Source organism: Arvicanthis niloticus, chromosome 25, assembly GCF_011762505.2.
Source record: "Arvicanthis niloticus isolate mArvNil1 chromosome 25, mArvNil1.pat.X, whole genome shotgun sequence".
In the NCBI taxonomy this organism is placed as follows: Eukaryota; Metazoa; Chordata; class Mammalia; order Rodentia; family Muridae; genus Arvicanthis; species Arvicanthis niloticus.
Window position 1 is genome coordinate 35,636,174 of NC_133433.1, and position 12,333 is coordinate 35,648,506.

A 12,333-nucleotide genomic window follows, 5' to 3' on the forward strand; every position below is an offset into this window, starting at 1 on the left:
ATCAAACTACAGCCCAGGTGCTCCCTCCCAAACACTATTTTCTTTTTATGGCAGCATGATTGTCCATAGTGTTGCTTCATGGTTTGTGATTAGGTACGTGGATAAAAGAAAGATAGAGTACTTGAGTTGTCATAACTATGAAAACATCTATCTAGAGAGCAAGTGAATAAAGGCAGGGAAACACAAGGCTCTCTTTACCAAAAAATGGAAAAGGACGTACAATGACCTCTACTGCAAGAACTTGAGACGTGAATGCAGAGGTTGGCCACTCACCTGTCCTACAAGGAAGTCACAAAATATAAAATCCTCAATTTGCATGTGAGTCAAATGAAGGTGGCCTCATAATCTCTAAATGCCCTTCCAGAGTTTGTCTACTCTGGAAAAATAGAAGGGCTGGCCCATCAGCGTTCATAAAATAAGTGGGGCTTAAGATCAGAACATAACAAACGGGATCAAACAGCTTCTATGATGGCATGGCATCCCCCCATTCAGGCTGTTTCCCACTTGCCAGTGTGTGGTGATAAGGGTGATGCTCTTGTTCAAGATCAAGCCTTTGTCTTATCTTCCCTGAGGTCCTTAGACCCTCAACATCCCCCATTTCAGAGTCTCTTCCATAACCTTTTCCATTTTCACTGCCATCTTTGTAGAAAGTACAAATTCCTAGAACTCAAGTTCTCCACTCTGACTCTAGTCTATTTTCTGGCAAATCCCTTGCTTCTCTCTTGTATATACATTGGTGGACTGACAGACTGGATCGTTTACAACCCCACAGGCCCACCACTGGCTCTTAGCTCAGAGTATCCTTTTGTCCTGATAGAACAGACTTAGCTGACAGATATAAACCACAATGTTCAACATGGCACTTAGCTGGGCTACCTTGTATTATTCTCTATTAGTCAAAACATTTATCTCCAAAACTAAAGTGTAAGCTGCTTAGCAAATGTCCCCAGAACCCAGAAATTGCAAGCAGAAAATCTGATTCAATATCTCAGTATTTCAATATCTAGGTAAAATTCCATTCCAACTACAGTTTGGCTCCTCAAGTTACCAGCAACAAAATTCTCTACTTTCCAATACTGAAGTATTATGATACTGAAACTACATATCACACTAACTAAAAGCTTAGAGCGGCAGTAGAATGTGTCTGACTCATGTAAAGTTGAGAAAATAAGTAGTTATTAAATCCAACTTGTTTTAATAGCCCAAGCTGTCCTGGAACTCACTTACGTAGACCAGGATGGCCTAGAACTCATAGAAATCCACTTGCCTCTGCCTCCCAGATGCTAGGATTTAAAAAAGCATGAGCCACCACACCCAACCAAGAAGGTAAATAAATACCTTATCTACTCTTTCTCTCCATTAACCATTATAAATGCTTAAAAACATTGGTTAGTCTATGGTCATTTTCAAGATTCTTTAAGCTCTTACTATCCTTTGATGCAACTTCTGATCTTTTATTTCCTCATTTAAGTAAGATAGTGATGGCTCCCCCTTCCAACTTCAAATAAATTCTCAAGGCTAAAATAAAAATCACATAACATGTCTCAGAGTCTGACCAGGAAGGTTTTCACATTCCAGAGATGAGCCTTCACTGTACAGTACCTGTGTGAGGGAGCACTACATATGATTATGATTGTTAGTACATTTAATTGCAGTCTTACCCAGATGATAACAGGACAGGAAACCCTACCAAGCAAGAGTAGAAACTTCTACAACCTGTCAATGATCTCTTGTGTTTCGAAAATGTCACTGGCACTTTCAAGAAGTCCTCTGAGCTCAGAAGCCTGGCCCAAATAGTCTATAAATCACTACTGATAAACTGTTATATTGTTATGTAGATTTAAGAAGTATTAATCAGACAAACCTAACAACAATCACCTTCAGTTTAAAGTGAGTATAGCAGAGGCTATCAGATACAGATTCTTAGAACTTCCTGTTGTCAAAATGCAAGGTGGCCATTAAGAGTAGAGCTTTGGGGACTTCTGAATCTAGCTAATACAGGGTAACAAGGACCAAGTTGCCCCTCCCACACAAAGCAAAAGGAAAAAGACCAGATAATACATATAAAGTAACAGCTTCGAAGATACTAATATCAAAAATAAGGATACACAATCCTTCAGAGATGCAAAACAAACAGAGTTTATCTTAATTTGACTAAAAAGTACTAATTGCCTACTACGTATGTAATACTCCATGAATGGGACAGTAGATATATGAAATTTAAAAAAAAAACAAAACTTTCAGGCCCACCATCTATTGTGTCTAGAATAAGAAATAAAATTATTAAATAAAAGAATCATAAAATGACAGTTATCAAAATGTTGGCCTTTCGACATTGAGGGAGAAGGACACACTCAAGTTAAACTCAAGCCACAATTATTATAATTTATGGTTTTTAAGCAAATTGTATTTATTTCATGTGTGTGTACTCATATATGTGGGCCAAAGAGGACAATTTTAGGGAGTCAGTTCTCTCCTTCCATTATGTGTGCCCTAAGGATCAAACTCAGGTCACTCAGCTTGGCAGCAAAGTGCCTTAACCTAAGCCATTTTACCAGCCTGTAATTTTATGCTTAAAGGTTTTACAGGAGCTGGAGAGAAAGCTCAGTAGTTAAGATCACTTGCTGCTCTTCCAAAGGATCTGAGTTCAGCTCTAGAACCCTCAGTTGCTGGCTCACAACCTCCAGGACCTCCAGTTCTAGGAGATCTGATACCATCTTTTGCATACACATGACAAACATAAATAAAAATAAATCTTAAAAAAATAAATAAAAAGATAGGTACAAAACTGAAACTAATATATAAATTTACTGTTTCAATACATGAAAAAATACTGTGAACTAAAATAAGAAAGGGTTAAGGATGATTCCATTTCAAAAATCTTAAAGATGTAGTGGGACCTGGTAATGTTAAGAGGAGTCACATGAGTAAAGTGTACAAACACAAGGACAAGTCTCATGTGGCAGATAAGCAGCATGTGGCAAAACCATGTTTTCCCATAGAAGCATATACAATAACAACTATAGCCCAGTTGTTCTCAACCTATGGACTGTGACACCTTTGGGGATGGCCTCACAACCTTTTCACAGGAATTGCCTAAGACCTTTAGAAAACACAGTTATTTACATCACCATTCATAACAGTAGCAAAATGACAGTTACAAAGTACTAATGAAAACAATTTTTGATTGGAGCTCACCAACCACATGAGGAACTATATTAAAGGGTTGCCTTTGCTTTTGATAATGCATATTCCACAATGGGTAAGGAAGGCATTCTTGTCAGAATGACCTAAGACAGGCTCAGTCTTGTTTATGTAATAAAAAAGAGGGAGATGTGGAGATCTTTTGGGGCTGCCTGGCAGGAATTTGACATGGGCCAAGCACAAGGAAATGGGCTGCTTGGAAGGAATCTGACATTGGCCAAGGATAAAGAAATGGGCTTCAGGCAGGAATCTGACATTAGGTTAGAACAAAGAAGTAATTTCAGGCAGGAATCTAAACTCTAGGCTAGAACAAAGAAGTAGGCTTCAGGCATGCAAATGACTTTGGGCTAGGACAGGGAAATAGGCTCAGATATTTTGGTCATCCTGATTAGCCCTTAGAAATAGGCTCTGTTTACTGCCTTGTTTGTTCTTTGACTATTGGTGTTTATTGTCTTGCTTGTTCCTCGACTATTTGCATCTGTTGTATTGCCAGTTCCTCAACTTAGAACTGGTCTTAATACTTGCATGAAATTAAATGGTATAAAAGCAAAAAGGAAGAGGAGGAATGGGACAGGGGGCTTATGGGAGGGGAGTGGGGAAAGGGGATAACATCTGAAATGTAAATAAGTAAAATATCCAATAAAAATGTTGAAATATCTACAAAAAAAGAATCCATTCTTGGAACATGTTTTGACATTCTTGATAAAGAGATTATTTTAAATGGCTTAAAAAATAGGCTGTGCATGGTAATCTATGCCAGTAATCTCTGCAACTCAGGAGACAGAGGCAGGAGGATTGTCATGAGGTAAAGGCCAGACCTGTCTACATAGTGAGCTGAAGCCAGGGCAAGATAGTAAGACTGTCAAATATAAAATAATGTGCATTTATTAAGTTCTATTTAAGCAATCACAATGTAGCAATAGTGTTAGCACACATGAAGTCGAGTATGTGCACCCACAGTATAAAAATTGGATTATTAGCCAAAAAAGTACAGAATACCCAGAATACAATCCACAGAACTAAAGAAGGTTAACAAGGAGATGGGCCCAAGTGAGGAAGGGTCAATCCCACTTGGAAGGGAAAAGAAAACAATCACAGGAACCAGAAAGAAAGAGAGAGAGAGACAGAGAGAGAGAGAGAGAGACAGAGAGACAGAGAGAGAGACAGAGAGAGAGACAGAGAGAGAGACAGAGAGACAGAGACACCTGGGAGGGAGAGAGGGTGGGAAAGGAGAAGGGGAGGGAAAAGGGGGTAACATGATCAGGTATTGGGGGTGGGAGAGACAGGAGAGAAGCTCTGAGGACCAGCAGAATGAAAGAAAATATACAACCTTGGGGGAAGGGGGAAGAGGTGGGGAGACCCTCTAGGAAGTACCAGAGCTCTGGGCCTAAAGCTCAGGGTTTTAGCTCTTCCTGATGTATATGAGGCCCTGATTTCAATCCTTAGCAGCACTACCTTGAAAAGAAAAACAGAATGTTGCTCGTAGAGCAGTGTTAAATATTAATTTTTAACCTGGATCTTAATTTTCTGTGTGACAAAATAGGGCATACATACAAAATGCTTCTGCTAAAACTGAAGTCTAATGACTACGAAAAAAGCCCTCATGTGACTGTGGGCAGGCTGCACTGGTTACTCTAGCATAGAACCCCATATTTACTTGAAAGGAGGACTGCAGATGATGGCATTTGCCAACTTGAGTATTTGGCAAATATTTTCTTGAAAATGAACAAATGGAGGCCGTCGCATTAAGGAAAATAACTTAATGTTTTTGTTGGCAATGGCAGATAATAAATAAATGAGCTTTCAAGCAAAACTTAGTGGTTTGGAAAATCTGTTTCTGCCACCATGAACCTATCTATCTGCTCCTCACCCTTCACCAAGAGAAGTTTACTGATATATTCAGTGATACTATCCCAGTGGTTTTTAAAATATTTTTCAATGAAACATACCAACATTAGAAAGATCTGCATAAATCAATGAACCAATATTTTCCAAATGACTAATGCATGAAATTACAGGACCACACAAGCATCCAAATCCACTCAAACTACAATGACTTAATAGGTTGGATAGTGGCCTTCAAAAGGATCAACTCATGAGACTGTCCCAGATGATCTAAGTGAGTTCCAAACCTGTTGACAAGTGTCTTTACAAGGGATAGAAAAGGAGAAGACAGAGAAACACAGAGGAAACGGCCTACAAAGAGGCAGACAAGCACTAGATACTAGAAAAAGTGAAATGGACTATGCCCTAGTTATTAGAGAGAATAGCTTGTACTTGAGTTCAGACTTCCTCGCCCTTCCAAACTGTATGAGGAAAGGGACTGAGGTGGCGGATCTGTGAGCAAAATGCTTGCCATGCAGGCATGATGACATGAGTATGGATCCTCAGAATCCACATCAAAGGTCGGCTGGCACCTGTAACACCAGATCTGGGAAGACACAGGGAAATCCCAGAAGCTTGCTGGCTGGCAGCCTAGCTGTTAACACTAAGCTTCAGATTCTGTGAAAGAACCTTTCTTAAAGAAGGCGGTCTGGAGAGGGAGCAATTGAAGAAAAGATACCTCAATGTCAACCTCTGAACTCTACACATGTTGGTGGTTTGAATGAAAATGGCACCCTGGCCACATGTTTGGATGCTTGGTCCCCAGTTAGTGGACCTGTTTGGGAAGCATTAGGAGGTGTGGCATTGTTGGAGGAGGTGTGTCACTGGGGGTGGGCTTTGAGGTTTCAGAAGCCCAGGACAGGCTCTGTCTCCATCTCTTCCTGCCTCTTGCCTGTGGATCAGGATGTTTAGCTCTCAGTTACGGCTCTAACAGCTTGCCTGCCCGCCACCAGACTTCCCACAGGATATTCATGCACTAACACTCTGAAACTGTAAGTAAGCTCCCAGTGAATGCTTTCCTTTATAGGCTGCCCTGGCCATGGTGTCTTTTCACAACAAAAGAACAATAGTAACTAAGACAAAAATATAATAAACTCAGTGTGAGAGAGTAAATATCAGTTACGTCATCCAGTTTGGTCTGATTTGTTAATGGTACTACTACAAAAATAACATAACGGTCCGTTTTAATGTGACTGAGTTACAAGAGTATTTACATAGATTAATAATTTATGTTACTTCTAATTTTAAGCAAATACTACTTATTAGTTAGGCATGGTGGTGCAGAACTGTAACCCTAGCATTTGGGGACAGAGAGAAAAAATTAAAAACAAGCTTAGGTACATAGTAAGCTGGACCCACACTGCAAACTCTGTCTCAAAAAATCAAGTAATGGGGCTGGAGAGGTGGCTCAGTTGTTAAGGGCACTTGTTGCCCTTCCAAAGGGCCCAAGTTTGGTCCCCAGCTGTGACACATGTCCAGGGACTGTACTTCCTTTTCTGGCTCCTCCAACACTGACACTTGCACATAAATAAAAATGAATCTTTAAAAAACTAAATTAAAACAACAACAACAAAAAATTACCATTCACTAAGCCTTGGGAAAATACCTACAATTTTATTAAAGACTTTTAAAGTAGTCCTGTTTTGCCAATTCTACATCCTGAGGCCTGAACATTTTTATACTCCCCAGTCAAAACAACATATTGCAGTACTATAAATACAGAAGCAAGAATTTTCAGTAGTAACTAATAAACAGATATTAAAGGGATTTGTAAATGTTAATGGTAACCACTGATTTTTTCAGCTTTGGATCATAGTTATTTTTCCACAAAATATAGTTTATATTAACAAGCCGTGAGACACTTTTTCCTTTTTGTAGATTTCTTATTTCTCAACTTTTTTAATGAAAAAAAAATCAGACAGTATATTTTATTCATGTTTTTCTCCTCCCTCAATTCCTCCCAGATTCTTCTTACCTACCCAATTTTATGTCCTTTTATTCTCTCTTTAAAACAAAGAAAACACATAACAACAAAACACACACAAACACACACACACACACACACACACACACACACACACACGCCAGAAAGAAGCAAAAGACCAATAAGACATAAGAATGCTTCTCAAAGGCCTTTAGGTAAGCTGTTCCTCCCATGGTCTGTTCATGGACCTGTCCCCAACCTTCACTATTTAATCCTCCTGTTGTTAGTTCCCCTTTGTCTCTCCATAACATTATTCTATTTCCCCTTCCTTGGAAGATGCCCCACCCACGCCCAACAGGCCAATCTTTGTGGCTATTCTAATTGAGACTCACACATCTAAAGCTTAAACACACAAAAGAGAAGACATGCAGGCTTGTCTTTATGAGCCTGGGTAACCTCATGTAGGAGGACTGCTTCTAGTTCCATCTATTTACTTACAAATTTCATAATTCATTTTCCTTAACAGCTAAATGATGCTCCATTGTGTGCATGCACCATTTTCAATACCCATTCATCAGCTGGTGGCCATCTAGGCTGTCTCCAGTCTCTGGCCATTATGTGTAGAGCATCAATGAACACAGATAAGCAAGTGTCTATGTGGTAGGATACTGAGGCCGTGAGGTATATAAATGAGCTGGTTTTAGTTTAAGCAGATTTTTATTACGTTTACTTGCATGTGTGTTTTCTTACATTTATTTGTATGGAGGCCAGAGGACAACATACAGTAGTTTGTTCTTTCATTCTACTCTGTGAGTCTCTGGGATGGAACTCAGGTCCTAAGATTTGGCAGCAAGTACCTTTTCTGATTAGCCATCTTGCTGACCTAGTGGTTTTAAATAAATATAAGCCCTTTGAGTCTGTGTGAACAAAATGTTTGAGAACCACAGATGCATACAATCAGTAAAAGAGGACAAATAAGGCCTGTACAGTCAGAAAGTGATTAGTCTGGGTTCTCTATAGGATCAGAACCAATGGGATGAAAAAATGCATATAGCAACACCAGCCGGCTCCTACGGGGTGGGGGTGAGGGGCTGAGAGTCTGGCAGGTGCTTGGTCCTTGGGGCTGGTGTCTCAGCAGTGGAAGAAGTCCCATAATAGGCAGCTCTCTCTGGGGCACCAACAGCCAGGTTCAGTCTCCAAGGTTGGGTCTCAGCAGTTGCAACTTGGAGCTGAAAATCTAAAAGATTCCTGAGGGACACTGATTCAAAACCCATGATGGAAACCTGGAAATGCAGCAGCAACAGGGTGGATCAAGTCAAGCCAGTGAAAGGAAGTCATCTTCTCTTCTTTATGTAGCCTGCTCCTAGAAGGTGCCATCTACGTCCCATAATCAGGTAGGACAATCAGGACAGTTCTTAGGGTGAGGCTCCTCACTCGGTGACTCTAATTTGTGGTAAGTTAACATTAAAACCAACCATAATAAAAAAGAACACATGGCTAAAATCTCTGCTCTTCTGAACTATGCATTTCATTTCAAGGATGAAAAGACATGAAAAGGTCCTTTCATGAGAATATAAAATGCCTAGAAGCAGCTGTGCATACATAACATTAGGGACAACCAAGACATCAAAAACACATTCATCTTTCATATGTCTTTTGGAAATCTGTCATTTAGAATGATTTTTGGACACTACTCTTCATTCCTTGTGGGGAGATGACAGAAGGTGGCTATCATCCTTGCGGCCATCTTGAGCCATGTACCCTGATAAGAGATTTGATTATAATAGCCTGCAACAGCTGAGCACACTCTGATAACATCTTGTTTTAGATACCCAGGATCTTCCCTTGGGTATATGAGACTTAAGGGCGTGACTTAGAGATCAGATTTAGAGATAAGACATAAGGGTGTGACTTAAGGACATGACTTAAGGGCATGGCTTAGAAGTGAGACATATAAAAGGCGAGAGGCAGACAGAAGAAAGCAACAGATTATTAGGCACTCGGAAGTACAACTTGGAACTAGGAATTAGGTTAGAGAGTACAACCTGGAGTAGGAATTAAGCATTGAGGAAGAAGACACTTGGACTAGAGAACTTAGAAGAAGAATTATTATTATTAGGTAGTAGGCACTTGAGTCTTGGCACTTAGAGGAAGAACTTGGAATTAGACATTAGGCACTTAGCACTTGGAGAAAGAACTTGGAACTTGGAGGCACTAGGGACTAGGAACTCAAGACTTGGGACTTGGAGAAGAAGAGAGACTGAAGAATAAACGGGATTGAATCACACTCTGGTCTCCATTCTTCACGTCCATCCTCACTCTCTCTCTTGATGAACCCTGACCCACGGACCAGAGCAGCTTGGAGCAGTGCAGGCTAACAAGTTAGTCCCCAAGGCTTTTGGCAGTGTGGGTCCCAACATTGACAGAATGGTCCGAGACATTTTGGCTCCCAAATGTGGGGTAGTGCAGTTCACAACATTTTTGGCGCCCAACATGGGGCAGCTCGGGCCGCAACAATTCCTTGTGCTCCAAGTAAATTATGTCTTTATATAAATACTAATAGCCATTTATAACTCTCCTCTGAGTCTTCATATATACTCTGTGTGTGTGTGTGTCTGTGTGTGTGTGTGTAGCCTGTACAAGCTATAGAGTGACATCTAGTCTTTTCCCTAATTGTTTTCAACTTTGTGTTTTGAGATGTAGTTTCTCACTTAATCTCTAGCTCACTGACTGACTAAACTGGCTAGCCAGTGAACTCTGATTATCCTGCCCTTCTCCCTGCCCCATCTTTGCTTCCTTAACACTAGGGCCACAGGTGTGCACTGCCATGCCTGGCTTCCCCTGGGTGTGTCAAATTCAGGTCCTTATTCTGGAGTATGGAGAACTTCACTGATTGAGCCATGTTTTCTTTCCAGCCCTCTTTTCTTTTCACTTCTCTTCTTTTCTCCTTCTCCTTCTCCTTCAGAAAGACTCTGACCATGTAGCCAAGGCTGATCTACAATTTCTCACACTCATCTCTCAGACTATTGGGTGCTGGGATTACAGGTATGAACCCACTAACTTCATATATACATTCCCCTCTCTCTTTAACACTCAAATTTTAAGATCTTGATTGATGTTCCAGTTTGCTGCAATAAGGAAAACCCCTATTGAGTGGCTTAAACAGCTGAATACATTTTCTTACAACTTTAGAGGCTAGAGTCCAACATTTGGCTTCTCCTGTGGACTCCTGTTTTGGCCCACAAATGGCTTGTAGTTCTGAGAAAAGTGGTTTTGCTTTGTTTTTTGACCCTGGACTCAGGTAAAGGTCTGTTAAGTTCACATAGCATCACACAGCAGAAGTGAAATGGAATAGTTGCTGTAATTGCCTCAAAGTGTATCTCCTACTAAACCTAGGTGTTACAGAGGCAGAGCTCAGTCATCACTAAGTTCCACATGGTTTAAAACAGTGCCTGGCAGACTGGTGCCACTCAATGAGAGGATGAAGGAATGTGAAATGCTTCAGACATGAAGATCGGCAAACCTGACAGAGAGTATTCTGAGTACCAAGGTAGCAGCCATACCCAACAGATATATCAAGGCCTTGGTGACCTTAGTGAATCATTGACTTCTAATCCCATTGCAATGACAGCTCAGGAGGACAGGGACTTAGCAATAGTCTTGACTCAGTTATTAACCAGCAGTATAGGTCAGTGTTCTCTAACTTTTGCAGTATCTCTTATTCCTCTGCAAAAGGAGTGTTACCTAAGGCCAACACTGAGGTCACAATTTAAACAGAAAAGCCCTGACCTGACACCATCTCAGACATACATGCCAACACCTCTACTCTGCTGGGCGCCTTGTCTGCCTTTGAGGAAATTATCATTCCCAGGCTTCAGCCACCAATTCTGGATGAAGCTTTGGGAGTTTCATCATCAAGCCTTTGAAGTTTTCTCCCATGATGCACAGTAGATTGCAAATCTAAACGAACCTCCAGAAAATCCTCCACCACTTCCCAAAAAAGTTTAGCAGTAACCTAGAGTTCAGTGGCCTTCAGTTTAGCTACAGTTTCTATGTTACTACTAATGGTTTTTTCCATGTTGCATGTGTATGTGTATGGTGTGCATGTGTATGAATGTAAGTGTGAATATATGCATGCTTGGGTGCATGTGCATGTGTGAACATGCTTGCAAGGCCTGAGGTTGTTGTTGGAAATCATTCTTGATTTTTTTCCATTTTATTCACTTAGGCAGGGCCTCTCAATCAAACCCAGAGCTCACTGATATGACTAGTCTTACCTGTGGGCTTGCTTTAACTATCTTCTGTCTCTACCCTCCAGTACTGGAATTACAGGGGAACTGCAGAATGTCCACAGGTATTTGCATTTGTATGGGTTCTGGGGACCCTAACTCTGGTCATCTTGTTTAAAAAACAAACACTTTAACTATTCATCCTTCTCCCCAGACCACAACTAATAATTTTGAGTCTTGGCCAGGCCTTCTGGCATAGGCTTATAATCCTTGATATTCAGGAGATCAAGTCAGGAGGGTTGAAAATTCAAGGCCAGCCTGGAAAACTTAGTGAAATGCTGTCTCAAAAGTAAAGGCTGTGCTTGCTTCAGCAGCACATATACTAAAAGGGGATAATAGAGAGAGGATTTGCACAGCCCCTGTGCAAAGATGACACGAAAATCTGTGAAGCAATCGGTTTCTTTAAGTGAAAACTGGGCTGAGGATACAGCCCAGTAGTCAAGTACTAACCTAACATGAGTGAAGTACTAAGTTCAAAACGGTACTATAAAAGCAGTAACTAACACAGGGGCTTCTTAGAACTTCAGAAGTGGGTTTTTGTTCAAAATTCAAATGGATGGCTAGAATGCTTGTGAGATAGAAAGAAAACTACTTTCTTCTCTCATCCCTCCTCCCCTCAAGCTGGAAAGTATACACTGTGGAGGAGCGTTATGTATTGTGTCTCCCTAGAAGTTCTCGCCTTGCATTTGACTAAACTTAATCTTTACTGCCTGTGTGAGCTTGGATAAGGATTCTTCATGGTTAATTTCCTTCCACTTGTGGATAATAATGATATAAGAGGTGACGGTGAGAGTAACATCAGGTCACATAGAAATGAATGTATTAAATACAGAGGAGGGAAGCCTACAGAATTCTGTGGCATCCACAGAATGCTGGCTTCTAGCTCTTAGAAACTATGTGTTCCTAGGTGAACTTTAACCAATTTGCTTTGAGATTATGAGTATAAATTAGAATGATGGTACCTATGGTTGTAGTTGTGATAATTGAATATATGAATAATATAATTGGCATCCAAGCCAAAGGAAGTATCCA

The 12,333-nt window shown here is 40.6% G+C and overlaps 1 protein-coding gene and 1 non-coding gene across 4 annotated transcripts in view; one reads left to right on the forward strand and one right to left on the reverse strand.

The window, feature by feature from the left end:
• The window catches only part of Sgk3 (serum/glucocorticoid regulated kinase family member 3), a 101,150-nt gene that overhangs the window by 57,818 nt on the left and 30,999 nt on the right, over positions 1–12,333 (reverse strand). The window lies entirely within an intron of this gene.
• On the forward strand, positions 11,600–11,705 carry LOC143438677 (U6 spliceosomal RNA). The gene has a single exon (XR_013107381.1). It is a non-coding gene; the product is annotated as a U6 spliceosomal RNA (small nuclear RNA).